Source organism: Struthio camelus, chromosome 10 (assembly GCF_040807025.1).
Source record: "Struthio camelus isolate bStrCam1 chromosome 10, bStrCam1.hap1, whole genome shotgun sequence".
NCBI lineage: Eukaryota > Metazoa > Chordata > Aves > Struthioniformes > Struthionidae > Struthio > Struthio camelus.
In genome coordinates this window covers 16,423,578-16,449,408 of record NC_090951.1, presented here as the reverse complement: position 1 = coordinate 16,449,408, position 25,831 = coordinate 16,423,578, and the positions used below count along the sequence as shown (strand labels likewise).

Sequence of the window (25,831 nt, the reverse complement as noted above, 5' to 3'; positions counted from 1 at the left end):
CCCTCAGAAAGGACAGGATTTTCCCTTTATCAAATATATGGTTGTATAAAAAAAGCCAGCATACAAATGATAATGATTGTAGCTTGTCACCTTTCTAAAGGCATGAAAGGCAAATCAAGTTTTCAAGTCTTAACTTGAAAGTTAGAGTGGTAGCGCAAAGGGTAGTGATGTGATGGGCTTTTTGGTAACTTGGCAAGGCTAATCTCTAAGGGTGGTTTTCAATTGCAAGGAAAAGGGTGTCTCATTCTCTCTGACTTATGTTCACGTGTAGCAAGTGAGCGCTTACTGAATTAGAGAAGTTATGAAATGCAGGGCAAGAACTTTGAGCACTCTTGGGAGACTGTCAGCGACAATGTGAGGGAAATGGTAGCAAAAAAATGGTATGAGACTTTAGAAATGCACAGCAAAATGGTCATGTTCTTGGAGTTTAAATTTGTTTTGAAATCCTGTTTACATGCTACGATTAGCATTTATGTAAGAAAAGTGAGTTGGGATAGTCTGGAGCCCTGGGTGAGTGTTTGCAAGTCTACTGGGGACTCGGCGGCCTCAGGCAGATGGTTCAGGAGTTGGTATCCAAGAACAGCTTGCAGACACTCAGGTCACCTGCTTGGAGTTGTGCTGTGGCAACAGGCGATGTGCTGAGGGAAGCTAAAATTAAATGGATACAAGGAACAGGGAACCCACAGGAATACTAGGAGGATTAGGACCCATGGAGTTCTAATCCTATCCAAATCCTAATCTGGGCAAGCATCTTGCCAAAGTTCACGCAAAGGGATAATTACAGGTAGTTCTTAGCCTCTCGTCAAGGTGTGCCTTAAAGGTAGTATAAAAACCCTGTTGCAGCTAAGTGGATGGGTGGCTTGATTGGAGTGATTAATAGGCAAATAAAAATCACATAATTTGTGCATATATAGCAGCACTGCAGAGGTGTTTTTACAAGTTTATATAAATACAATTCAACCTGGTTGAGGCAGAATAAGTTCAGACCTGTGAAATCAAATCTTGGCACGTATCGAAGATCTAATTAGCCTTAGTTCATGTCTGTCCTAAGTTGTGTGCATATTCTGATAATTCTGGACGATTGCAACCCATTTTTCAAAGCTTTGAATTTGTCACTCTGTAACCCAGAGCTTCCAGGTGATTGTGTGTTGGTAATGTTTGATAATACATGCATAGATTATGATACTTCCCCAGTATTCCAGTGGATAGATCTATTCTATCTGGACAGTGCCTCTGTCATAAATTTTGTCATCACAGATGTATGTGTTCTAGCAGAGGATTTACAAGTAGTCTGAGACAATGGGGGCAGCATCAGTCAGCAGTGCGTCCTTGCAGCAGTGAAAGCTGATAGCGTACTGGGCAGTATTAACAGGAGTGTTTTAGCAGGTCAATAGAAGCGATTATTTCCTTCTATTCTGCAGCTTTAAGATGACAGCTTGAATGCTATGCCCAGTTTTAGGCTCTGCAATCCAAAAAAGACACTGACATACCAAAGTGAGTCCACTGGAGTGCCACCAAGATGATTAGGGGGCTGAAGCACATGGTGGAGGATGAAAAGCTGAGAGAGCTGGGTCTGTTCAGCCTTCAGAAAGGGCTAAGGGAGAGGACCTTACTGCTGTCCTCAACTGTCTGAAGGGAACTAACAGAGAAGGTGGACCTAGACTCATCTTGGAGTTGCAGCAAAGAGGTGAGCGGCAAAGACACAAGTTGCAACAAGAGAAATTCCAATTGAATATTAAGAATTTTTTTTCATGATAGGAGTGGTCAGCTGCTTGAACAAGGGCCTGGAAAAGATGTAGAAGCTCTCTTTTTCAGTGTATTAAAAGCTTGGTTATGAGCAAGCTGACTTTATTCTTCAGAGAAGAATAACTTCAGAGTTAGCCCTAATCTGAGATGGGGGTTAGACCTGATGACCTCTAGAGGACCTGTCCAACCTAACCTATTCAGTAATTCTAAGGTTTTAAAAGCAGTCACTAAAAATATGGGTATGGTTCTGCCATTGGAGGTTGAGTAACAGGGCAAAATGACACAAATTACTCTTACTATTTGAAAGAAAAGTTGGCCCCCTCTGCACCAGGGGGGCAATTCTTGACTCTTTTTACTGTCGAGATACTGCGCTATCAGGTGTTTAAAGTTCTTTCACTGCTATAACTTGATAATTGTTATAGCTGAAGAATTAATAGATTCCTGCTCCAGTGGTGCTGAATTTACTCCCAAAGTTTAAGTTATCAACTGTAAAATTAACTTAGTGTGCTACGTGTGGTTTGACATTGGTCTTGAAGACTTCTCTAGATTTATAATACCAAGCAGCAGGAATATTTACTAATACTTCTGATGGTTATAATTATTTCTCATTACCATTTATCATCATTTTGCAATGCAGTAGCTGAATAGAAGCAGCCCTCATATAGCTGTTGCCATTAAAAGATCGTTTGCCAGGAGCAGCACACAGTGCTGTGTTAGTTGTTTCTCAGGCTGACTCCAGAAACCAAATACAGTAGCTTGTGATACATTGTATGATAGCTGTTGGGAGTTGGTAGCTTGTTAATGATATCCATTATATCTTATTTTCACTGTAAACCACGGAGATGCTTCGGAAACACTGGTCTAACCTGCAGCCAGCAGTGTTTCAGGTCTGATTGGGGGTAGGGCCTTTGTTTGCTTGAATGTCTTCATCACAACCACTTTCGGAGGTAATCTTCAATCTTTCAACAGCTGCTGGATATGCAGGGACTGTTTCATGAACAAGAAGCTAGTGATATGAGAACTTCTCTCCCATTACTGATAGCTGTTGCAAGGAAGGAAACATTTCTTTTAGCTTCTTGGTTGGATAAGCTACTGTTATCCATGTTAAATTATTCTATGCATCTACTGATTCTGGAGATACTGGTCATTTGGGGCATAACATGAGACCTGCCTTTTGGGCCACTGGACTTTCTAGTTAAAACTGATGGTGTAGAGGATTTGCTTCTGTTGAAGGGCATAAATTTACTGAAATGGTTTGCTGTGTGTGTAAAACAACAGAAGTCTCAATATGCTTATCTGTTGATGGTACCGTTTTGCCTTTTACTTCTATACTGTCCAAATCACTTAAAATTTTTAAGTATTTAGCCTCATAAACCCTTGTGAGTAAGTGAGTATCCCCATTTCACAGATAAGGTACTAATCGATTTCCTCACATTATGCAGGGAATTTGGGAGAGCGGAGAGTAACCACACGTCTCCAGAGCCTGAGATTCCCTCCATAATCACTGGGCCGTATTTTCTTTGTCTCTCGCTCCCTTTTTTCCCTGTTCTGTTCATCTCCTTTTTTTAATCCATTTTTGAGAAACATACTGTGCATTATAGAGGGTAGACTGACTATAGAAGTCAATTTAGAAATATCTTTAAAAAAAAAAAAAAAAAGGAAGTGCTGAAGATAGATGCTGTTCCAAAGAGAAAGCTGGGTTGTAATGAACGTCAAAGCATAACGATGTGGTTCCGCCTGAGTTTCTGTCACTTGATGTGATTCTGGATACATGCTGTTAGCAAACAGAATCACATAATAAAACTTTCAGAGAACTGTAATAATGAGTCAGTGTTTTTCACCTTAAAATGCTTGCTTATTTTCTTGCTACACTTCTCCAGAATAACTAGTTAGGACAGACATGTTTTTGGCGATTGGTATTTAAAAAAGTAAAACTACCATTTGTCAAGAGCTATTGTTGAGTCCTGTATTGTTCTATGTATAATGAATAGCTCTGGAATCTGCAAAGCGTAAGCATTAGTGGTGGTCACTGATACCTATTTTTAAAAAAACTTAGATTTTCCAAATTATAAAATAATCATATGAAGGTAGATACAAAACTAGAGTGTTTTCCTCTGCTTTATAATACCTAAATCAAAAGCACTGCCCTTCAAAAATATTGTAAACCAGAAGTGATAAGAAAACAACTACTGCTACAGAAGCATTTCACAGTGAAAGTTAATGCTACCATCCAAACTCTCACAGAAGGCATCTTTGAAAGTTACGCAAGAGCTTAGTTATACATGTAGTCTCGTTAATTTTAGTGGGGCTACTTGCCTGAGGGAAGGTTTTTAACAGGGCAACTTGGAGGAGAAATCAGAAAGAAAAAAGGAAAGAAAAAAATAAAACCCCCTCAAAAAACAACTCCTATGTGTATTTTTTTTTTTCAAGTGTGCTGTTATGATTATTGTTAGGAGAAATATTTGGGGCAGACTTTCATAGCAATTGCAAGCATATGCAGATGAGAAGTGAAATAAACGTATTAATTCTCAAGGTGCTTGCAGTGCCTTGCTTATGCTTTGGTTAACGTGCCAGGGATATGCCCTGCTTGACCATGTCTCTCTAATTTAGACTGTATGATTTTCTAAGGCTGTAATATTTCCTAATATTTTTATTAGAAGTATTTATTTTTGTGTTATAAAACATGTATGCTCTTTTTCCTAAGAGGCCAAAATGGCTACAAGTCTGTCAAGTTAAATACTATACATAATTAGGTAATTTTAAAAATGCATCTTATTTACCCAGAAGTAATTCCAGTCTCTTGGCAACACACAAATAAGGCGGATAATTTTTTTTTAATGTATACTTGCAAAGCTGCCTAGCCTTTCAATCAATATATAGTATGTTAGCTTACACAAATTTAAGCAGTAACTTGCAGTGTGCACATACTAGTTGGGAAGCCCTCACTGGAGACAGCACTACTGTGTATGTTCAATTATAGAGTTAGAAAACATTTTTAAAACCCTCAAACATCTGTGTCTTATAGCTGCTCAAATCTTTTGTGTGGTAACTGCATTATTTAGGGGACAGAGTAGCACAAAAACACCTTCTGAAACTCATAATTTCTGTACATGAACTTCATTTTGACTCCATATTGGAAGTGAGCCGTCTGTGTTCAGCAAGGCAATGGATCTTCACAAATTAACACTCCAGGTTTTTCTACCTATACAGTTTTTATACATATGTGAGTATCACATTAACAGGGCTGTTTTTTCAGAGGGGTTGAGCCCCATATATGAGGTGTGTGACCATAATTTAAAATAGCTGTAACTTTTAATAAAAAGTTGGGATTTTAAAACATAAATCTTCACTAAAAGGCTGGGTAGTTTAGGGGCTGAGGTGTTGAAGATGCATATTCGTAACAAAATTGCAAACACACAGCAAAAATCCAAAGAAGTCGAATAGGAAAATCTAGGGAACCTGAAGTGACAGCTTGTTACAGAGCCAAAACATTTCCTGACTCCTGTTCCGCTTTCAGTGTAGGGAGGAGCATGGCTGATGGGCAGATAGGTGGGTGATCTGCTTCCATTTGAAGTTGCAACCCAGGAATTTCTTATCTGGCACTGAGTCAGCATGTTAGGAGGCTTTTTTTTTTTTTTGGGAATAAAACCAAGCAAAACACATGTACATATATGTAGTTATTACCAGCAGTGTGTACATCCAACCCCTTTCCCTGAAAACCTTCCCTGCAATCAAAGGAAGGGCATAGAGGTAAGTACTGGCAATAAAAACGGATCAGACAGATGAGGTATTGGGGTTTTTGTTTTGTTTTGTGTTTTTAAGTGTTATGTTAGTATTCTATTAAAGCTGAGTCTTCCAAGTGAAAGGAGGTTAATTTCCTGTTGTAAGCGAAGGAGAGGAGCTCGTTTGTTTGGAAGATGTCCCTCAATGTGGGACAACTGTGGTGACAACTTTGTGGGTTTCTGGGGTTGAAGCCGTCTTTGTTTACTGTTCCTGTTTGAACTCCTTGTGCAGTACCTAGGAGCGTGCTATGACCACTTGCTGCACTTTGCCCATGTTCTCTGGATTGCTTTCTTGTTCTGCCACCAGCCATGTCACAGGCAGCCAAACCACTTCAGAAATGTCAAGTTATTGTCACGGCCTCTATAACAATTTCTCATTTTTAGTTCATTTGCCCCTACTGGATGCAGATGCTCCTCTGCTTCTACAGGATTTGCTCCCTTTCTGCTGTGGGGCTTGTAAGCGGCTTCAATGCAATGCCAGGTGGACTGGAGGATGAGAAAATGGCTAGAGAACCTGAAATTGGGATTCGATTATAGACTAGCACCAAAAAAGAAAAGATTGGTATAGTCTTTTCCCAGGACAAAGGTGGCAATCCCATGAAGAATGGAGCAGTCACATTTTTACTGCTTCTGCACTTGAATGTATCCTAGGAGTAGATAAGCCACATGAGGACTCGTTCTGCTTGACTGGTACAATGCTCTGAACTTTTGTTCTCCACTGAACCAAGCAGATCTATGGAAGTCAAATCACCAAGTGAGCTGGCTAGTACGTGGTTGGAGCTTCATTCACACTTTGTAGAATGTGCAAAACCAGTCTTTGAAACAGTGCTCTGAGGAGAAAACCCCCAGTGTAATTAAGTGCAGCAGTGGAGAAACGTAGTGCAATTTACTAGCAGAAGTGGTGCCAGGTTAATGAATGCCTTCACTCTAAAATTACTTTTTATTAACAATAAACGTGCTCCAGAAAGACCTGCAAGTCAGCATGTTAACTGTAACAGCCCACAACATGTGTGGCTCTTTGCCCATGCTGGTGTATAACTTTGTACTGTACAAATTCTGAGAGGGGCTTTTGCTGATTAGCACCTTCTTGGATGCATCAAGTACTGTGTGCGCATGCATTGCGGGTAAGGCACAGCCAAAACAGCAGAAAGAGAGCAATTCTTCTTCCCTGCAGTTAATTCATCCCGTGCAGCTTAGGCCGGAGTTAAGAACTTCTCCCTAGAATCTCCCCTACACTGCTGCTTCCTTAGCTTCAGGCCATTGCTCCTTGTCCTGCGATCTTCTGAGACTGAAGAATTCCCTTCCTTCATTTATATTATTACCTTGAAGGTATTTATAGACTGTGATTGAGGCCCCCTGAGCCTTCTCTCTTTGAGACTATATAAGTTTAGCTCCCGCAGTCTCTCCTCACATATCTTATCCTCTAATTCCTCTACTGCCTTTTTGAATTTCCTCTAGTATTTTAAACACTCTTCCTAAACTCCAAGCACCTGAGCCAGCTGTGGTGTATTACTAAGCAGGGCAATGCTATTAATGCCTACTTAATATTCATTTTCCCTGTAATTCATGCAAGACCAATACTAGTTTGTGCCCTTGCATGACAGTATTTTATGCTCCCATTTTGTCAACTTGCTCTCAAATGGTACCTTTTTCTTCGTGCCTTTGTGTATATCTTATGCTGCAGTGCTAGCACTGTTTGAGCCTACTTTTTATTGTTATAATTCATACTTTATGCTTTAAGGATCTTTCTTACCACTCTCAAATTGCCTCTTATAAAATCCAGTTTGCTTTTTTTTTAATTTGTAATCTGACTACCTCACAGTCTTCAGCACCTTGTGCCACCTTTGCCTGTGTAAATGTGGGACACTGTATAGGGTGCGCTGTGTCCACAGATCTTGAAAAATGAATACATAGCACCCTTCAAATACTTCCACTTTTGAGAAGTGACATGACTATCACAGATGCCTGTGTTTGGTGCTGAGGGGTGCAAATGCATCCATGTTACTAAGCATTCGCTTAGCATTACCCAACCACTGCTTTTCCCACAGCTTGAAAAACTGAGGAACTGATGTTATGAGCTATGTACAAAAGGTTGAAGACAGAGGATGAAGCATCACAGAAAATCTTTCTTTCATCTTTCTTGTGATAGGAACTGAATATTCAAGGTAAAGACCTGATGTTCTTAGATATTGGTATGTCTTAGTGCCTGTCTTCCAACAGGGTATTGAAAAGTACGATGCTGATATTGAGCACGCTTAGCACTGTGGAGGATCAGACTCCTCTTGACTGTGTAAGAGGAGTGATGGTGAGCACTGGACTAGGAGCTCTTTTATGGAGCTAAACAGCAGGTTTCCTAGAGGGACCTGCTGCATTTTGTACTGCACTTATAACCAGGTGCATCCAGTAAGTGGGAGAGAACAGTGTCTGTTGTGATATGTTGGTAGATGAGTACCTGCCCTTTTATTTGATTTTTAATAATTAAATTGTAAGGCTGACTTGGTGAGAAGAGCAATTAAATTGACAGTAGATAAGGAATAAAAATGAGCTTGTGACAACAGCAGCTGTGGTGGGTGTTTTATTATATCAAATAGGGAAAAGACGTCCTGTTGACATAGAGAGAGCCAAAGTCAGGATCTTCAAAAATTGCTGGGCTAAAACTGCATGAACACTAGTAAGAAAATAGTGGATTCAAACAGAGTGAGCAGGTCTGCTGCCTTGTTTTCTCTAAATGTCCTGTAAAAGACTGTCAGTGTATACACAGAAGAGAGTCACTTGGTCTGACTGCTGAGCCTGGAGACAAGGCTTGGGCATGTGGAAGTCCTTCTCTTCTCAAATTCTGGAAGGCACAGATTTGGTAATTGTCAGATCAGTGTAGATCAGGGTAGAGGAAAGGGTTCTCCCTGGCTACTACAGCCAATTTCTCCCCCCCAAAAGAATGTAAATTGAAGAACATTTATGCTACCAGCTTTGTCACTTCTTCACCATTCTGTCAGTCAGTTGTACTTTAGGTGCTAATCAGTTGGTATAGTAGTAGTTTAAATAACTAGTGCTTTAAAAAAAAAAAAAAGTGTTTTCACTAAATGCTGCTTTTTCACCTTACCATTTTTCTGTCAGCATAATATCATTATCTTCTAGCAAGGTTCTCTTCCATTAATATTATCTCTTAATTTTATTAAAATTAAAAACACAAGGAAAAACTAATATTTTACAATTCAGGAAGCATTTCTAAAGCTATCATTTAGATTTAAAGGGCTGCATCAATAAAGCAAAGGGGGAATTATCTTCAGATTTAAACAGTCTAACCGCTGTAGTAAGGAAAATGGATTACATCTCTTAATCTGGTAAGTAAATCAATCCTCTTAAAAATGACGTGACTGTTATGATGTTACATATTTGAACCTGTTCTTTTTGTTAATAGTTGCAGGAAGCAGACAAACTTGGGCAAATGGTCACCAAAGTGGCTCCACTGAGTTTCCCTTGAACGTCTCTGAGGCTGGATGTAATAGGTTGGTTTCTTGGTTCGCTCATTAGATAGCACCTTGTGAAGAAAACATTTATTACTGTTAACTGCCAATACATGTGATAATCAGATATAGCCTTTTTTAAGAGGCTGACCAGGTTTTAGCGCATCCTACAGGTGCAAACTGAATGTTTAGATAACCATTCCGAGGAAATTAAATGTCAGATAGGAATAAAATAGGACAGCATTTAAAATCAAGTTCACCTAACCCGAACAGTGATGTTAATTAATTGGTCAAACTGTGGGCCTCTGTAGCTCTGAGTGCAGGACAGTTGGAATGTAATTGATATTTTTCATTACTAAGTTTTAAATTCTGTTCACTGCTCACACTTCTGAATGGCAGCCACCATTTTAACCGCTATTGAGCGCAGAGAGGAATTTGCATTCGTTCTTCAGAAGAAGTAAATACTACCAACATGTACTTGAATTGGGGAAAAATATTGCTTAAGAACTGATCGGGCTTCATAATTAGGAACGAATTGAGTTTTGTGCATAAATATGGGCTGACCAAGCACTCTTTTATGTATGAACAATACCATGTTTTGATAATGCCAAAACACTCCCTTTAAAGTAGAGAATTTTATTTGCAGGTTAAAAATTAAACACACATCTTTCAGAACGTTTAGTTCCCCACGTCAAATGATTTTCTTCCCTCATAGCCTTAGTCTTAGATGAACAGAATTGTCTGTCTTGTTACGATAATTTTTATAAGCTGTGCTGGGAACAAAGGAAGAAACTTTGGGTAATTCTCAATAAGTGAAATTTTCATGCTCTGCAGAGGTTTAATTAAAAATATTCTTTTTCCCCAGAGATTTTTATTTAAAAGTGCTTTCTTCCAAACTGTTTGCCACCTCCTTCTGGTCTGGTGTGAAAAAAGGAGTGAGGACAGAAAAAGTTTTTTTTAGAAGAGATGTCACTTTTCAAAACACCCACAAATTCTTTTCCAGCATTAATGGCTATAAATTGGTCATCCCACACAATCGAGCATAAATAATATTGTTTGTGAGTCAAAGCTGTTCCTTTCCATGCTGGTAAAGCTTGTTGATCTGCCAGTTTAAGGTTAATTCTGAAGTTTTGGCACTTATAACACTAGAGGTTGTTACAGTTGTTTTCAGAACCCCTGTAATGATTTTTTTACTCTAAACTTGCTAATGTGTCTCTAACATTAACTCTTATTTAATATATTTAATTTGGAAATGTGTTCTTAATGTTTAGTGTAGCTAGGTGGTATGTAGCTAAAAGGCCTGTGTAGATGGCAAACATCAGTAAGTGCTGAGGCACATTTGAGGTGTGTAAAGGAATTTATTCCATTTGAAGTGTGCGGAGGAGGGGAGGAAACTCTGGTACTTAGCACCCGTTTGTTGGGTAGCAGTAAATCGTTCTCAGTATTCAGAGTCATCAAAACAGAATGAATTGAACCATCATCATGTGCCTAAGATGTACCAGATTTTAATACTTGCTTACTATAGCAGTGCTTAGCAGCTTGCCAGTATCAGCCAAAGTAAACATAAATTTAACAGACGGATAATCTTTATTAGCATGCATTTTAAATTGAATAGCAGAATAAGTAGGCATAAAAAAGCTGTCTGCCCTATTGGTGTGCTGCTCTATACATTGACAGAAGGTGGGCACATATACTGATTTATGTGTGTGTTTATTTTTTAAGTATTTTCCTTCTTTATTCACAAGCAACCACAGGAGACAGATGCCTGAGAGTGTCAGTGGTTCCCAAGGGATGCAGATGTACTGCTAAGGACAGCAGAAGCCTCCTGAAGTCTTAGAAACTCAAGAGCCGGATTAGGTCTGTCTCCCTCAAAGCGAGTGAAGAAGTCAAAGAGGAGAAATTGTAATTCCTATCGTTAAATCCTTCCCAAGAAAGGAGCAGCAGTTTAACAGTAAGCAAGAGAGGTGTGGAAGCAAGCAAGTGCCCGTTTCAGTTTGTATGCAGTGGAAAGCTACCAGCCCTTAACTCAGTAATGTCTGACAAAGAAGCTGCTATAATGATTGTTTAAAAGCAAAGCAAATCTTTACATTCACGCTTTCTCCTCCTGCAAGGCTCCAAATCCCTAGAAGATTTATGAGATTACATCCCTTTTTCATGCGTCTCTTTTACCATGTGCCTTATATGCATTAAAACCAACAAATGCTGTAGAAGTATTAGTAAGTGTTATACAAAAATAAACTTTTTGCCTTCTACCTATACCACCTACCTCTTTTAAAATTAAGCAAACACAAACAGGCGTCATAAAGCCTTTCTGACCCTGCATGGTCCTCTGCATCCTCTGCCATTAATGAAATCATTGCCTTTTCAGAAACTGCTTTGGCTCAAGGTTTTTATCCTGCATTTTTTTTGTCTGACTCTCATAGTTTTCATGTGAAATGTTATCCTTGCAAAAAGGAATCCCAAAACTAGAGCAATTTTCAAAATTTATGCCTGGTCAATCTTAAAGAGAAGCCTGATTTCTTTAGTTTTTGCTTTCTTCAAGTGTGAGAACTTTATCAGAACTGTAGCATGGTACTTAGGTATTTGGAAATGAGTGAAATCCCCAAATGTAACTGTTGAAGGATTGGCTCTTTTCAAAACGGTAAATGCTCTGTCAGTGTAAATTGTCATTCTACTTGAATATGCTACTAGTAGGTTGTCTGCTGTAAATCTGACTCAGAGCTGCAGCTCATTTCTGACATTTTTTTGGAATTAGGATCTGAGGTAAAGGAGGCATGGTAAAGACTCAGGCTGGTTCCCCGGAAGGAGCCCTGTTTTAAGTGGTGGTCTATGCATTTCCAAGCTGTACCTGTGAAAACTGTATTATTATTGTAAAGTGCTTATGATATTCTATCCCTAAGAAAATATGTAAGGTAACTATATTTTTTTATACAATGATGATGGTAAACATTCAGCTTGTTTTGTTAGGAAACATTTCCTTTATCTTTCTTCCTGTTTTATCAGATTGTCATTCATGCCCTTTATAGTATCAAGGGCTCTCTTAATTTTAAACTTAATGTTGAGAGAGAAAAGGCCCAACTCTTAGCAAGTTAGCATTCTACAGTTAATCACGGCAGTCTATGTCTGGGGAAAAATAAGTTGTCTATTTTCATGACAACTTAATTAAAGCTATAACCAGTGTCATTTCTGTGATTAAGACAATTCCAAATGTTATGTGGCTAGTTTGATCTTCACTTCCATTAGATTTTCTGCATAGGAAAAATCTACAGCAACTCATTTTCTCCTGTCTCTAGATGTTGAAAAGATACAAATACCTAAATTTTTTCTGCCCCGTACCTGGAAAGACTGGCTGTCATTGGAGGCTCTCAGTGTCTTAGCTCTTTTGTTGTCCAGCTGATCTATAACTTCACTGACCACAGTCTTCTAACTCATGTCTGCCATGTTTCACAAAGGTGAAGAGAGAACAATGATAATTTCTGAGGTGACTGAGCTACTGAGGTAAAGGAGTCCTAATGGTAACTGAAGGAAGTTCACAATTACCTGAAATTTAATCATAAAGATAACAGCCCTATGTGAAAAGTGTCTGCTGATCTTAGAGAGGGTGGTGTACACAATCACAGACTTCTGCAGAAATAAAATGGCTTTTACTGCGTCATGCCCTGGAGTGATATCCTGGTAACCAGAAAGAAAGCAAGGCCAGCTTGTTCCAGTTGGAGGTGTAGCTTAACCATGTTCAGGTGACCAGAACAGGTCAAATGAATTGAGGGCAACTGTAAAACTGCTTACTGTACAAAAGCATTTTGAACATGGGAATGATTTAAGTAGCTGCTTTTCTGATTTTGCTGCCTGATAAAGGTTCTTAGTATGTATTCCTGAAAACTAGAGCGGCTTTCAGTGTATTTACTGCATTATAAAACTTTTTCAAAATAAATTATTATTGCAAATCCTTTCTCTTACTTTGTTTCCAGAAAAGATGCAAATTTCTCAGTGCTTGTACAGTCAGATTAATGTAGTATTTATTGTATCTACAGCTTAATCACCATAAAGAAGCATTTTGGCAGAAGAATGTCTTCACTATCACAGGGTATGTGACAAGTTTGCTTTCCTACCTGTGGTTTGGTTTTCAGAAAATGGCAAGTGGCTGCTGGCCATGATAAAAGTGTAATTTGCAGCTTTTTTAGAGTCCTGTTTTCAGATAAGTTTTACAATTGCGCAAATGAGCAGTTGTGTACCTGTTCAAGATGATTTATATTTAATATATGTATCGTACGTTTAATCTTTATGCATATAGTGCTGACTACAAATGGCAAGCTTTGGAGACCAGTTACAAATATGGTTGGGACAAAACTACAGCTTGGCCAGTTTTTATATCGGAGCTGAGCTCTCATTGACTAGTGGGGAAAAATTCACTAAGTTTAGGTGTGGAAGAGGTGCAGGAATGCATTCCTCCCTTCCGAAAGTAGAATTTGCAGCTTCTTTCACGTTCAGTCTGTTATATTCTTCTCTGTGTTTGCATATGTTACTTGTTACAGAGTTTAATTGATCTCCATTTCAGTAAGTGCTGCAATCACTACCTAGGTAAGTAATCTCCAAAAAGAATAAGTTAAGGGACAGAAGAGATAACAAGATGTGTGGGAAGTCAGAGTGTGACTCTGGGGCAGACTGCAACAAGGAAGTACAGGGAACAGAACTCTTCAGCCAGTGCTTTCATCCCTTAATATTGTGCTGCCATGTTGAATTCAGAGCTGCACAATCATTGTGATGTGCAGTTTTGGGAGAGGCCGGCTATCAGAGGTTACAAGGACAAGGTAGGCACGTTCGTGGCGTTCACATATGGCAACTATTTGTGGAGAGGAGCAAACGTGATTCTGTGTGCAGAAATTCATTAAATTAAACCAGTAAGTCATTTGAAACAGCGCAAAAATCATTCACCTACAACCATCTCTCAGAAGAGAGAACATCAAGAATAAAATACTCACACAAAAGTTCAGATTTTCTAATCTAAGGCTCCTAGGGACTTCAGGTCATCTAATAGCTTGATGAGACAGAGTAGCTCAAAGGAAAGTGCTTCCCCTGGGATGTGGATATCAATAGCAATGGGCCTTTGCCAGAGCTATTGGATGAGCAGTGAACTAACAGGTGTGGGATGCAATGTACTGAGAGCAGCTTTATGGGAGAGACTTGTGGCTTTTGATGATTACAGGATATGCTAGATATCAGACCCGAGAGATTAAATAATGTATTTGTTATTAAATGAGAACTTAGCTACACTGTTAGAGGAAGGCTGTATTTTACAGTATTACATGCTATAGATTCTTCTTAACATTTCAGCAAAAGGACCTGACTTTTACCTGTGACTCTGTGTAGTTCTGGCTGAGGTGACTCTTAAGTACAAGAGGGGATGAAGCCTGGGAAAATACACCATAAACAAGTTTCAGTAGGAATATTTTTCTCCGTGTTTGTCTTCTGATATAAAATGAAATCTTCTGCAAAAGCCACATATGGGAAAACACAAAAACGTGGCTTCTCATATTATTGACAGTTTGCTGTCAGGACTACAAATCAAAGGCTTGGCACCTTAATTTTCCCCTTTAATTTATAATCTGTAGTCTACTTGAGTCCTGTGTGTCTGATGGGCATTTCATATACAGCTTCTCCTGAAAGGAAAAAAGTCCTTGCTTTCAAACAGTCAGTGAGGGGGATTGTAGCATGCTTGGCCCAGCAGCGGGGTGTGGACAAAGGAAGTGCTCCCTACAGCCATCAGAAGCTCAGGGAAGCTGGGAGTTGGCAGCCTGTGTGACGGGGGGTCTGCTCCAGTCTTGCTTCTTGCTAAAGCTGGGGCTCTGGGAGAAAAGGGAGGCTACACTCTCCCCTTCCTCGTCTCCCTCTAGCTCGTGATTTTGGTGCTCCTTGGCAGGGAGAGTATAGAGGCTGGCGCAGTAGGACTCAGCTGGCTGCTCACATGAGTCAGCACAGGTCTGTATGTCTGGGGAAAAGCACGGGGTCCACATCCTGGCAGGACAAAGAAAAGATTGCAAGAGGGAGACTGCTCTTGGAGGGGCTAGAGGGGCTCATGCCTTCCTTGGAGAGGGTGAAAGTGCTGAGGGACTCTCAGCTGGGAGGTGGGCAAGTGGAGCAGGTGCTTGTGTGGATGCTAGTGGTGGAAGAGGAGAAGGAAACCTCTTCACTGCTGTCACTGGGGTTTGAATTCCTCAGGATATAAGCCCTCTTAGCAGGAGGAGGGGAGCTTGGAGATTTAGCAAAAAGATCTTCCTTAGGAAGCCCTTGCAGCCCTCCTTGCCTGTTCCGTTCCCTGTTAAGCTACTGGTTTCTCCTTGCCTTCCCCACTATTAAATGGAATTTGATGCTTCCAGTGGTAAATACAAAGTACGTTACTTTTTTCCTTATCCTTTAGGGGAGGAAATTAATTTTTGCCTGTGCTGCTGAAAATCCTTGATTGGCCCATGATGCACAACCTTCTTGGTCAATAGGTGGAAACTAAAGAGCTTTCTCTCCTAAATGAGGCCTCCAGAAGCATGTATGATTCTGAAAATGTAGTTAAAGCTGAATGGCCACTAGTAAAAACTGACTTTAAGGAGCTGTAAGTGACAAGGTGGCTGGGGCAAACCTCCGGTCTCGCCATAATCCTTACACAGTCTTCAGCCATTTGAACAAACGCAAGAGCCTCTGGATGTCCAAATATCAGTATTTGACCTACCCCCCTCTCTTTGTTCGTCAGCCTTTCCTCCTTTTTGGTTCCAGAACACAGGATTTTATTTTCTTAGAGAAAGAAGCAGCAGCAGCTGAAATATTGCTTCTGTAGTTAATGTACCTGGCTGCAAATAAGATAGTAGCCCATAATTTAATTTAGGAAAATTAGAAGGCTATTTCTGAACCAGCAACATTAGAAATTGAAGTCTATTTATCACCTGCAAACATAGAGCTTAGACAGCAGCAGCGCAAATTTCTTCATGTTGGTCCCTAGTGTGATATTAATGTTGGCTGGGAGTAAGAGAATTCATTTTGTGGCCCTTGCTTCAGAGCAAAGATTACCTAGTGGGCTTAATTGTGTGCTCTGGTTAGGAGGACATGGTACAGCTAGGGACAGTGCTGAGGTGGCTGGACCTGCACTTCCAGGGTAGGATTCAAGTTGCTTTCAGGCTGAGGAATCAGTACTCGTAGTTCTAGTGGAAAATGAGAGCAAACAGAGCCCTTTTTCCCTAGATGCGCTGGCCTGCAATCAAAGGCTCAAAGAGCTGTGAAGTCTTTGAGTGTGTTGTCAGTACATGCTACTAAACCACTAAGGAAATTTGACATGCTGTGTTGTAGTAGACTTATAATAGCATGTACTAAGTTTAGATTTGCTCACTAAAAAAGTCTGAAAGCCAGAAGTAGTATGCTAATATATAAAAATAAACTTGATTTTATTTACATAGAAATCGGTCAACATTCCTACACTTCCTAAATTCTGATTCCATGAACCAAGTTTTCGGTAAGAATTCAATACAACCACTGAGTTTTGTACTCCTAATCAACGGCAAGTACTGTATAGTAGCAGGTGTTACATTATTGTGTGATGTATTTTTTTTGGTAGAAATGTGGATGCGTTTTTCTGATTTGCAGATGTAATTCGTTTATCTTGCAAACATTCAGCAACAGAAAAGAGAATTTCTGTGAAGCTGCATCTTCTCCGTAAACTGCTGTTGTTCACTGAACCCTTTCTGCCGGCACTTGTAACAAACTGTTTTGCTGAATACCACTTAATCCTCTTTCCTGTGACTTTCAAAGCTTTGCTTGGATTTTTTAGGTCTTGAGGCTGCTGTCATTCAGAAAAATATCAGCATCTGTTGAATTTCTTAGAATCTGTCAACTTGAGCGATGATATTTTTAAGAATTTGTACAGGCTCATATTTTAGTTCAAAAGAGCATCAGGTCTGAGTGTCTAGAATCCTTTTATGTACAGTTTCATTCAAATAATTTAAAACGTATTGATCCAGCAGAGTTTTTGCTGTGGAACAAGCAAAGAGAAGGATTCAGTTTTAGCGCGGTGAAATCACCTTATTTTTTATGACTTGTATTAAAGACTTTCACACAATGATGATTTGGCTTTCTTAGAGTGTAGCCTATTGCAGTATTGCTTGGGGTTTTAGTGACAAAGTCTATAGCTGGAGTGTTGTAAGGCTAAATCTTGTCAAGTTCGATTTGAAATGAACTGTGACTGGCCCTGTATTTCTGTTTTGATAAATGAAAAAGCATTTGCTAACTTTTTCTTCGCAACTATGTAAATTACCGGAGTAGTAATTAGGCTGAGGTTGGATTCCATTCTCTGACTTATAGCATTGCCTTACAGAGAAGGCAGCAAGGGAATTATTTACCTTTTAATTGTAGTTCTCTGAAGGTGGGAGTCTCTATGGATTCGTGCTCAGGGGGTCTCAGCTGTTGTGACCTTGGGTACTGAATGACTAGATTAAATGGTAAAGTTTAGAACTGGTCATAATGAGTTAGTACAAAAAGATGCCTTGAGGGGTCTATATGGCATATCATAGCCCCTAACTCCCAAATCCTTTTCAGACTAATTATAATAATTAGAACTTAAATAGGAATAAAACCCCAGCTCTCAGGGGGAGGTGGGAGGATGAGTGTGGCTCTAATAGCGGACACCATACTCGGAGAACTCAATTATAAGCAAGTAATTTCCTTCTCTCCAAAAGGTAATTGGCCTCTTCCACATCTCTGTTCTCACAGATGATGGGGGAGAATTGTGTGAAGAAGGTACTCTGCTGCCAATAGGACCCCAGATTGCTGGATAATGTGTGGAGATGAAAACCAGCAATGGCCTTAATCTTTTCCTGGACTAAAAGGGAAATGGCCTGAACAGTATGAAGTGCCTGGTAAGATATATCTGGAAAAAGAATCATAGAAATATAGTAGGTAAGTGTACTGAGAAGATGTTGACTTTATAGCCCTGGAATCTGCTTTCCTACAGACCCAGAATGGCAGCAATTCTGTAAGTTGCTGTTGTAAGTTGCAGTATCCTGTTGTTGAGACCACCCCAGGGATAAGTGTCGTAATTTGGCTTTAACCATTCCTCAGAGAGTGCCAGTTAGTTCAGATGTGACAGCAAATTCATTGTAAAGAATATGCCCTAGGGTTGGCTTTTTTAACATATGTGTTGTGTTTAAATTCTACTTTAATTACACAGTTTTTTTTTTTTTTTTCAAGGTGCTTCACTGTAACATGTTGCCAAGGAAAGAAACCTCAGGAGTAACTTGGGAACCTTCTCCCCCTTCAGTTCTTGCTCACAGCACCAGGCCACCTTCAGCACCTCGGCAGACAATGCGACTTTCCAAAGAGCTAAGTGAGTTGAGGTTTGCAGTGCAGAATGAAAAAAATAATCCATTGATAGTCTTTCATATTTAAGAATGGATTTTGACTGGATTGTTTTTATGATCCTTTCTAATATAGGGAATTCGACTTACTGGGAATGTTGACTGCAAGCATTTGCTGTACTGGTTAAGGACAAACCCAGCTGAATAGATCTGTGAATCAAGATAACATGTCCTTCTGAGGACAGCTTACTGGGCAGATTGATTGCTTTATTTTGATATTATTCAGGAGCCTCTGAGGTTTACTTGCAGTTAGTAAAATGCATGAAGTTCCGACTGGGACAGAAACACATTGCTTTTAGTTTTGAAGCATTTTGTAACTGACTGGTTTCATCTGAAAATAGTCACAGTGCAGACAGTGACTGCTTACAAAGACAGATGTTTTTTCATATCCTGTAATTCTTTGTAGCTGGAGTGGAGAGAGAGCAAAAAAAAAAAAAAAATCCGCTTCTCTTCCAAAGACATATCTTCATATAATACCAGACTGTCTTCACAATCTGTGTGCTCTCTGCTCTGAGAGTATCAAAGCTCTAGGTCCCCAAACCTCTACGTTTTGAGGGAATATTCTTTCAGATGTGGCAGCAGTCCTCCTCTTACAGCCAGCCCCAAATCACAAAGTTAGTGTTCAGGCCTATTTGTAGCTGCTGTGACATTTAAGGATGTATCCGAAAGGCTGCTTGCCCCGGGAACTTTTTGGTTGGAGACAAACTGATTGTTCACAGCTGCCCAGTACTGGCGAGAGAACAGCTCTAGAGTACTACACAACTCCCCTTGTCTGCAGCTGACTCCTTGTTGCTTCTTATATCAAATATTGGCAAACTTTTAACTAGCAAATCTCCAAATGGTTTTTTTTAACCTCCTCCTCAGTGTTCAACATCTGAGCTGTAGAGGCAGTGGTTGCCATGGTAACAGGTTGTTGCCAGAGTGACAGTGTTCTGATGTCATCAGAAAACAGCCTGTTCCCATGAATGCCTTGAACTCCCTGTAGAAGAGTGCTGCCCTCGGTGTAGTTCAATATGGAAACAATTAGAAATGCATGTTTTTATGTTGTTATGAAATACCTGTTTTCTGTGTGCTTGGCACATCTTGACATCTGCAGTGGAGTTTTAAAAGAAAACAAGAAAATTACTTTGAACTTGTTCGGAAAGGGTTATTATGTAAAACGTGTATCTGACAGTGAGTGTTTGTTGTATTAACCATAATCATTCCATGCCTCCCTGCTATAGACTGGCTATTGTTTAACTGTAATGTTTTATTATACACTGCAAGGTTTAGAGGAGTTTCTTACCTCCAGTCCTTAAAGAACGCTTAATGATGTTTTATTCTTTTATTTTCTTAGTACTTGACAGCGAATGCCCTTTTCCTTGACATACGTTTGTATATAGAAATAATGGGCACTTTATGAATTCTGCCTTTGTGCTAGCCCAAATTCATACGTGATGAGTAGCAGCTCGGAGATGGAGGACCTGAGATGGCACATGCTGGAGTGGGAGGGGCAGCCGGGAGGTTGTCAGTGGTACAGTACTGTACATCAGGTTTTGCATGTCCTCTGCTTACACTCAGGAATTTCGGTTGAATAGAAGAGTTGCGCGACCATTTTTCTGAATTTTCCATCAGTCTTTGTTCCCAGATGTGCAGGAATCTTTAGATGGCCAATGCACATACGCAGTTTGAGTGTCTCATGTTCAATTTCTCACATGGAAGGTGGGAGCACTGGCTGAGACTTTTGTTTTCTGGCTAGCTGTATGGTAGCCAGAATGTCCAATGTTGGAGGCAGCTGTAATGGCACTAATAGTGATAATGGAGCTGGCTACATAATGGCACAGCTTTTTCTCTTGCCATAAAGCATATGCTGTATCTTTAACCTCCTGATCAATCCATTCTAGTACAGGCCAGAACTCTCAAGGAACCTAGCCCACTGTTTCTAGGTTGGGGAACAGAAACTGCTAATACGGTGTCACACACAGTAAGTGCCCCTTTGATCTAGATGCCTGCCCTTAGTTCATTTTAGAAATGCCATCAAATGGCCCCAGCCATCTTTTGATCACTTGTTTTAGATTTCAACCAGATTAAGAGCAACAGCAGAAGACTCCCTGCCTACCAGCTTCAGTGTGTGTTCTCCTTGCTCTAATTTTGCTTTGTTCCTATTACTTTTAAAACAACGTGTGCTCCCTAAGATACCTTACAATCTTATTCCTATTATTTCCCCTGTTATAGGTACCAAAGACATAGAAGCATTACAAATAGTCATCATCCGTTTATTTTAAAATACACTTAAGGAGCTTTTTGAAAGCAACAGTATATGCAGAGATTGAGCTGAAGTAGATGGTGAACTGCAGTGTTTGTAAGGGAACACTTGCATGCTGTATCTTTCAAGTCAAATGAAAAATTTTGCAAATTGGTTGCAACAATGATCAGTTGTATTTATGATCAATGTTTTTTCCTCCCTTATAAAGTGCCGAGGATTATTTTCTCCAATTAAAGATTCGTGTTCTATAAAAATTGGTTAGCCCATAAAATTGTGTACTGGGAATGAAGTATAAAAATATTCTTCCAGCCTCTTATTTCTACCAGAAAAAATGTTAATTGGCCTGATCTATTTTTTTAATAGCAGCATTTATTACCCATTGAGGCAAATAAATTTGTTTAATTCCCATTTACTTTGATTCCCTTGGAAAAAAGATCATTTATATTTCATTCCATGTAGGACGCTCTGGACTTAACGCTATCTTGCAGCAGAGAGAGTTGGAGAATGGAGCAACAACTGTAATATTGAAGAGCTCCATAGCCACAGACTGGGAAAAGCATGATCGGATGTGATTTTCAGAACAGATGCCCAAGCAGAGTTGGCAGTTAATTAAAAGCACTGTGTACTTAATGATTAACTAATCACAGCATGATGGCATTCAACGGAGATGCAAGAAACTTCTCTGCTGGATTCAACAGAGAAACTCCTAATGTCTGCCTTCAGGGTACCATACTTACAGCCGTTTTCTTTTGCATTACCAGCAGAGACAACACAAGCAGTTAGTCTGGCAAATTTCATTAAGCATTGCTTAGTTAAAACTTTAAAAACAGGAAAAGATGAGCTTACTTAATACCGTGTCAGCTGTAAATACTGCACAGTTTCTTTGCAATGGTATTCCACAGCCATACTGTCAAACAAACGATTGCAAAGCACTATAAAACATTTAGTCATGCTTCATGAGGGAGCTATGTAAAGTATTATTTCCATTTCACCAGTGAGTAACTGAGGGGATAGAGAGGTTATATGACATAAACGGCATGCCAAAAAACAGTCTGGAAAGTTCTATATTTTCATCTGTTCATTTCAAGGTTATCTTTTTACATTCTTTTGTCATTTCTTTTTATCTTACCCTTAAATACTCATTCCTGTTGCACAGGACCTGACTGTTGTCTTGCTTAAATTTATGTGCCGCACTTAACATTGTGAGATCCTATGCTCTGGCAACCCAATTAAATATTAATTGCAATATTTCTTCATTTTGTAATCTGTGTTCACAGACAAGCCAGTTATGTGATACAGATGTAGTGATACAGAAGGTAGTTGCTGAGGCATTTTCAACCCAAATTTTGGGGAAATCTCGGGAGTGGGGGTTGCTTTCTTGTCGGAATTCTGCTTCGTGGTGTGGATGCAATCCAAATAATTAGAGCTAGAAAGAAGAATGACAGTAGATTTTTTTTAATTCAAAATTCAAAGTATAAATTCAATGATGATATTGAAAAAGAACATTTTAAAATTACTGTTAGAACTAGTACGGACATGTTTAGCAAAATATAACAGATGTTTTTCTAGTAGGTAAGTACTCTGCCTGGCTGTCAGGACGCTGAGGTTCTGCTCCTGATCCTACGGCTGGCTGAGAATCCAAGTTACTGAACTGTCCCCCCTTCTCAAATTCTAGGGTAAGCAATATGCAACACAGCAAGATATGCTTGGTGCAATTAAACACGTACCTTGAGCATTAGAGATTCCTGGCTAGCACAGGCTATCACACCTAACACCAAAGCAAACTGTGGGGCATATTTACTTGATACATTTTAAACATTTTTCTTCCTTGTAGCGAGGCAGATTTACTTCAGGAAAAAACAGCATTTATTACCTCCTTTGTCCCGATTGTCATGGCCAGCTGGTCTGCACATACTATGCCTCAATGTAAAACTAGCTTTTCTTTAAGCAGAGCTTTCAGATGCATAAGCAATCATCTTTTCTTTCTTAGGAAATAAGAATGGAGTAGAAATACTAGCTGGCCTCTCTGCAGTGGTAGCAGCCTTTCAATGTGGTTTCCTGTCAAGCTGGGTCTGGGCCCTCTCATCACCTCCTGATAATCCCCTCTGCCTCTCTTCATCCTCTTCCCATCCTTGCTGCACCAACAGACAAACAGTGACCTCCCAGGGAGTGTCCCTCCAAGCAGGCCTGGAGGACAGCCCTGCAGTAGCATCCACTTGCTGTACTCCAAACTTACCATGTGCCCAGCTGGCAAATCGGTCCTGTTTCATTTAGCTGAGTAATGCTGTACTGACATGGCAAAGCACAGAAGATAAAGGTGTCAAATAACAATCCCGTCTCTGAGGTGTCTGCCTACAGCAAGGATGTCATTCCCTGGATCCACGTGGCTCTGCTGCGGCTTTTCAGCTAGATTTGAATTTGTTCTGCTCGGCCTGCCACCTTGTGGCTGTAGGGATGTAACTCGGCAGAGCAAAGACCTTGTCCCGTGGATTTCGTGTGCTGAGTAGGATACGTGGCCAGGGCAGCCCAAGTGGTGTTGGTCATTGTCCAGAAGCCTGAAAAGGTGAAGAACTTACAAAACCCCTTGTTTTTCCATTTGAGGTCAAAGTTGTGCTGTGGAGAAGCCAGAGCAAAATCCGTAACTAAAAGCTTTTCTGCTTCAAGATTGTCCCTAGATGTTTGCTGTATAGTTGTTATTACAGCAGAGCTGAGCTACTGTACTTTTAAACAAGATATACTAGGAAAACATAGAGCCGATTTTACAATCTTGTGCTGGGGAGCTGGATTAAAATATAGGCATTATGTGCTGGGGAGCTGGATTAAAATTTAGGCATTATGTGCTCAGTCCTAGAGCCTGTGGATTCCTGTGGTTCTCAGGCGCTTGGCAGTCCTTGCATTTATTTGAGTTCTAGTGGCAAGAAAAAAAATCCAGAATGTTTGATCTGAGGAGATGCAGAGTTACCTTTCTGAGTCTGATGGGAGCTTGAAACAACTTTCAGGCTGAGTGAGCTGCATCATTCAGCTCAGCTGGGGTATTAACTCAACAAATACTTCTCTGGGGAGCCTTGACATCTACTCCAAGGGAAAGTCCAGGGTGGCAGGACACAACGAGGCAGGCCTGGCCTAAGTACTCCTGACTGCCTGGCAACTGAGAGGAAGCTGAAGTCTACCAAAAGTGAGGGGAACACCTGAAGTTTTTAAAGGAGCCCCAGCAGCCACTCTTTACTGTAAGAGCTTATTTCTGTGAAACAGTATAGGAAGCTAATCTGCAAGCTCAGCTCCCATTTACAGTAATCTTGTCTCTTCTGAGGTTTCCAGCCACCCAAGCTGCAGCTTGGAAGAGGAGGAAGCCCCAGTGCTGCGAGGCAACAGCATGGCAATGGAGTCTTAGAAGTGGAACTGCAGCTGGTGCTCTGTTGTGGTGTGTGCTGAGTACCTGAATCACCAGATTTGGTCACATTCAAAGCGGGTACCATCACGTACCTACAATTTTCTAGCTACCTTTCCACATCCAAATACTTGTTTTACTATGAGGAGGGACATCAGTGAGGATGGAGTTGTCAGTAAACATGCTAAGCATATTTGTCTGTCTGTTAAGAAAGCAAAATGATAGTTTTTGAGTCAGTGAGTGACCAAGTTAGAGGCAAGAGGGAAATCAACTGTTAGCACAAATTGTACTCAATCTGACAGTAGATCTTCTCTACTGCTCTGAATAGAAAAAAAGAATAAACAGAAGCGATTCTAAAGTGTATCTGTTTTTGGTGCTTTCCACATATAGAAGAATACAGTGTCCTTGCTTTCCAGGTAGAAAAACAAAGGGAAGAAGTGCGACGAGAACAACGTGTGAAATGGCTCCTCTCCATGGTAACATGTTGCTTGAGTTAGTAACGTGTTTTCTGTGGTGAGATATATAGAATGCTCTTGAGCCCCGCAGGACAAAAGCAGCTTGACTAGCGCTCTGTAGGTACTTTGGGAGAAACAACTAAGCACATAGCAAATGAGAGACACTCCTTCAGATTGTATTTCAGAAGATGGGATTTGGGTTGTGTAGTGTTTCTTGGCATCATAACTGACTTGTGCCAATGTATCAGAACTTTCCGTGGTGATCAGGTATGCCTTCCCCCCCCCCACACACACTTTAATGGTTTGTTTAAGAGTAAGATTATTTTGGAGGTCTAAAAAAAATCTGGGCAGTTAATTGGAAAGGGCACAGTTTCAGTGGGAGACAAAGGAGTTCCCTTTGCTATTTAGTATCCTAGGCCTAAAGGAGGCTGACTGCCCTTGCAGAACAGCAACATACAACTGAGAGTAGTAGGTAAAGCCAAGAAGTGAAAATGTTCATCTCATCTCAGATTTCTTTGTACATTTATGTTTGTATCTGTTGCGATTATCCTCTGGATTTTCTGTCCCCTCAAAATACTCTCCCTATCCCCAGAAAATAGATGACAAGAAACAAGAGCAGAGAGCATCATTTGTGGTGGCTGAAGCACCGAGTCCTTCTGTAGAAGGAGCAAGCCAGCCCCAGTTAGAAGAGCTCAGTTATCAAGCCTTGATGTCTGCTGGCACAGGTGGTCATGAAGCTGTCAAAGGTGGAACTAAATACAACCAGGTAGCGTGATGGTGTTTTCTGACCCCTTCCCTTGGTAGCTATTTGACCTTGTTCCTTCAAAGAGAAACAAACTAACAGGAGTAGTGGATCAGAGGGAATGATTGTTGTTCCTGCTGATGGTTTAGTGTTTGGATATGCGTCCTTCTGAGGGTGAGCTCTTCTCTCTGTCTGTATTGCTTCATGAGACATAGCAGCTGGTTCATGCTCTGACAAGAACACTAATGGAAAATCAATGTTTGCCAAATGGAGAAGGAGAAAACCACCAAAGCAGCAACAAAAGGATATTGAAGTTGAAGTCTTCAAACAATGGAGAATAAGCTATCTTGCAAAAAGTATTTGAGTTGTCTTTTTTAAATGGCAGAGACTCAGAGGAGAAGATTGCTTTCAGTTAAAGCACTGAGCTGGGATGCGATAACTGATTTCCAGTGTTGCTGAAGAAGGGCTATTTTGGGTAATCATTCAAATGCAAGCAAACACTGGGATTTTGAGCTCTAACCTCCACCCCTTACCTCTCCAAATTGTTACTTTTTCATGCCACAGATCAATGTGATTTGTTGAGTGATTAAAAAAAAATAATTTTCATTATGTTTCATTTT

At 40.1% G+C, this 25,831-nt stretch overlaps 2 long non-coding RNA genes across 2 annotated transcripts in view; both read left to right on the top strand.

Moving 5' to 3' along the window:
* The window catches only part of LOC138068414 (uncharacterized), a 31,671-nt gene extending 22,643 nt beyond the window's left edge, over positions 1–9,028 (top strand). The window contains exon 3 of the long non-coding RNA XR_011143231.1: positions 8,947–9,028. This is a non-coding gene — a long non-coding RNA (uncharacterized lncRNA). The remainder of the gene's footprint in view (positions 1–8,946) is intronic.
* A 1,709-nt stretch (positions 9,029–10,737) lies between these two features.
* Positions 10,738–25,517, top strand: LOC138068412 (uncharacterized). Its single transcript, XR_011143229.1, has 5 exons — positions 10,738–10,943; positions 13,024–13,076; positions 17,738–17,883; positions 18,215–18,350; positions 25,062–25,517. It is a non-coding gene; the product is annotated as an uncharacterized lncRNA (long non-coding RNA).
* The last annotated feature ends 314 nt before the right edge of the window (positions 25,518–25,831 follow it).